This window comes from Sinocyclocheilus anshuiensis, unplaced genomic scaffold (genome assembly GCF_001515605.1).
Source record: "Sinocyclocheilus anshuiensis isolate Anshui unplaced genomic scaffold, SAMN03320099.WGS_v1.1 scaffold555, whole genome shotgun sequence".
Taxonomy (NCBI): domain Eukaryota; kingdom Metazoa; phylum Chordata; class Actinopteri; order Cypriniformes; family Cyprinidae; genus Sinocyclocheilus; species Sinocyclocheilus anshuiensis.
In genome coordinates, this window is record NW_015552571.1 from 131,772 (window position 1) to 135,922 (window position 4,151).

The window sequence follows — 4,151 nt, forward strand, 5'->3', positions numbered from 1 at the left end:
GGGAGATCACAGATGGTTGTCATTTCCTGTATTGCATTAATAGAAAGTCAGATAATATAAACATTTTCGATATAAAATATTCTTTACATTTTCATTTTAATAGTATTTTCGTGTTGTGACTGCAGGGTCGGCCCGCACGAAACCACTATTAAAATTATAATTTGAAGAACACTTCATATTAAAATTCTTTATATTAATTGACTTCATATTAATACAGTACAGGTAATGACAACCATCTGTGCCTTTGGTCTCCCAGTGGTTTATATTATGCACAGAATAGCATTATGTGATTAATTTACAACAAAACCAAAGAAAACAATGCCTTCATCTCCAAAACCATTTTTTATCTTGCATTACATAATGACATTGGACTAGTTCAGTGCCAATTCATTTTCAGCTAATTATTTTTCGTGAATTGGAACGTGTGCAAAAGATTGCAGGGGACTGAAGGTCCTGAAGAATACAGCTGATGCATCCTTCAAAACAGGTGAACAAGGATGAGAAATGAAGACCGCCTTCCAAGGATCCTTTAAATTGAGACATCCTTTGATGGATCTTGATAATGTGGCAGTCGAGATATGCAGCTTTTCTATAATAGACATAATTTTTATTAGAAGGAGAAGTATGCGTGTATCTTTAGTGAAGCAGTGTGGAGAGTCACTTCTGGGACACTTCTGAGTGGCCGCAATCAGCTCCGGTGTCCGTGTTGGCCGTAATGTGCTGCAGACATGCGCAGTGTAAATTAGGGTGTATGAGGTGTTTCTGGGAGGTTATAGTACATTAAAGAATGATCATATGACTTTTAAGTATGCCAGGTGACCTGTAAATGTGAAAAACTGTTTCCATTGCAGTTTTGCGATTATATTCCTTTTTAGAATTGCCTGAAAAACCACCTCATGTGAGCGGGAAAAAAAAGCGATATATGGAAGTTTTTGCGAAATTGACGTGTTTCCATTGGGTGCGTTTTCAATTTGCAATTTCAATTTGCGCAATTTGAAGGGTAATGGAAATACAGCTAGTGATTACTCAATTTCCAGCTAAATGACTACAACGTCAATGTACAATGTTGTAGAACGCTCCTGGTTGGTATAATCAACAACAGACAGGACCTATATCTTATCGATATTATTTTTTATGCTTTTTAAACACATTGCTCTCTTACTGTCCATATCCTTAAAACATTTCAGCTGAATAATAATATTAAATGTTAACTAAATGCGTTCAATACCTGTCTAACCATGTGTTTATGCTGACATAATAATATAATTATATAATAGTAATAAGAATAATAAGAATAAACGGTTTATCTTTTCAAATCTTCCATTGCATGTTACTACATTTTTTGAGTGGACTTGTGCATTTTATGCTTCATGCTTCAGAAATGTGATGTAATTTCTGTGGTAAGGGAGCATAGCGAGCATCGGTGCTCCCTGGTTTTTGTGGTGGATTGTGGGATTTTTCAGGGAGTGAACATTCCAGTGCACTGGAAGGATTTTGCAATTTAGACAGCCCTAAAAATGGCCAACTCCATGTCAGAAGGCGGCTTTCCTGGACCAGGATTGGACAGCCTATAATAGAAATTAGTGTTATCATGTTGAAAATAATGCCGCAGTTTATTAAACCTCAACGCAACTGCATTGTTTTTCATACAGAAGTAAACACCAATGTCCTTAATATTAAAGGTGGGGTAAGCGATTTTTCAAAAACACTTTAGAAAACTGATTCGGGCCGAATAGCAAAACAAACTTGTAGCCAATCAGCAGTAAGGGGCGTGTCTACTCATGATGTGGAGGAGAGAATTGGCTACCAGAAATCGCTTACCCCACCTTTAAATACTGAAATATATTAAATTCACCATTAAATGCACAAGCACAAAGAATTGCTATATTACTGACAAAAATGGCTGATGGCTGATCTCACATAGTTTGGTTAATAGTTAATAGACACATTGGGTGTCACTCAACCAGTCTAGAATTTGAATGGACTGACAGCCTTTGAAGTCAACAAAAGCTATGAGGAAAATATTGGGTATTTCAGTGACCATTTTGAATAGTGCCTATAGAACTGCTATGAATCCCAAATCCATGCAGCTGCACATGCAAGTTTAACTCTTCTGCAATTCTGTTCTTCTGAAAAACTATATTCCATAAGAGGAATAGAGAGAGACTAAACAACCTTGCATGGAGAGGATTATTTTTTTTCTCCCTCTGCTACATTCACAATGAACATGACTCATTGCTGACGGACTGAAACGGTATTAAGTGCTGTCTGTTTGACATGCAGACCAGCAGAAACAAGTTCTAACCTAAAGTCTGGCCGTTTCTCACATCAGCCAGGGGCAAAGACCCATCTGCAGGAACTCGCCTCTACGTCCACCTGAGCTACAGCACCTGTCAGTCCCTAAACAATAGAGCTCAGGGGACAGAGACAGCAGTGAGGATGTGTCTAATTACTGTAGTATGGTGACTGGAGTGTGTGTGCGTATCTCGCAGAGCTGAAACAGATGATGAACAGAACACGGCTCATCCCGTGCTGCTTGGAGGAGGCGGTTTATGTACCAGAGAAAGAATATATTTGTGCGCAGAGGAAAGTAAATAACAAACGATAATGAAAGGGAGATAAAACACAAGAAAGGAAAGACATAAGACAGTAAGGAGCTTGGGGTTAAGAAAAAACAGATTCAAAGAAAATGTGTCTTCCACAGGGAAGAAAACGGATGTGTTATAATTGGCACTTACAGGAATGTGCTTGCTTGTTTATTTGAATATGTTTTATGTTTATGTAATGTTTTAGTTGCTCTGTTCTTTTCCATTACAATAAATGTGGACTGAAGCATTTAAGCTTCAAAAATGACACAAAAGCACCATAAAAGTATCCTAAAACTGCATGGTCCATAAACCTTGTGCACAACATGACAGAAGAAAGAAAGTCAAATGGTAAATGTTCATTTATGGGTGAACTCATTCTTAAAATATACAAAATAAAATTGAATGCAAACCTATTTGCATCGGGACTACATGATTTTTATCTACCTAACCAGATGTACTGTATATCAAGTTCCAGATTCAGACACAACGTAATCTAATTTAGCTTTTTTTAAGCCGAACATCATCCTCCATGTAGTTTATTTAATTAAGCACTCTACTAAATTAAAATATGGTAATTAATTCATTTCTTGATGTATGCTAAAAAAAACGCATACCATTGTTTGGCAGTAGTACAGTAGTAATATTTTATTACAATGTTAAAATAGAAATAAACTTCATAAAAAAATAGACAGACAGACAGACAGATAGACAAATAGATAGATAGATAGATAGATAGATAGATAGATGGTGACTTGAATTGAAATCTCGGTCCTTTACATTTTTATTGCATCTACAAGGTATAGCCAAATTAAACAAGTTCAATTAAGTTCATGTGACAAGACCAATACAATTCCAGTTAAAAATAAATAAATAGATGAATAAATAAAATGCTTAATTTAATTGTGTGTAAAAAAAAAAATCCTGAATTTAATTAAGTTCATCACAAGGAAAACTCCGCACAAGTCTCTGAATACAGACCGGCATTGTGTGTGACTGAAGTGCCACTGGAATGAAGGCCACTGTGTTGGAAGATAAGAATAGCTGCTGAAACCTTCACAGTGTGCTACAGCTGCCTTTTCACTAAGCAGTGGTGAAGACTGCACAAGTGTTCTGGTTGGCCTTAAATGCATTGAGCTTCAATGCCTACATATTATCCATAGTGCCAATATAGTTTAACACTCATTAAAATGAACAGACACATTCTTGAGACAGAAATCTATTTTCACACCACTGAAACCTCTGACACATGAGATTAATCTCCAAATAATGACAATAATTTAAGCTTTAAAACTTCTGGTAACAAACAACTACGTATACATGGTAAGACTCTTCATTAAGCATTTTTGCTTTAGTGTTGCCATTTTTACATCAAATCAAGAATGACACATCTCTTAGTATGGTTTAAAGGGGTCATATGATGCTGCTAAAAAGAACATTATTTTGTGTATTTGGTGTAATTAAATGTGTTTATGCGGTTTAAGGTTCAAAAAACACATTATTTTCCACATACTGTACATTATTGTTTCTCCTCTATGCCCCGCCTTTCTGAAACGCATCAATTTT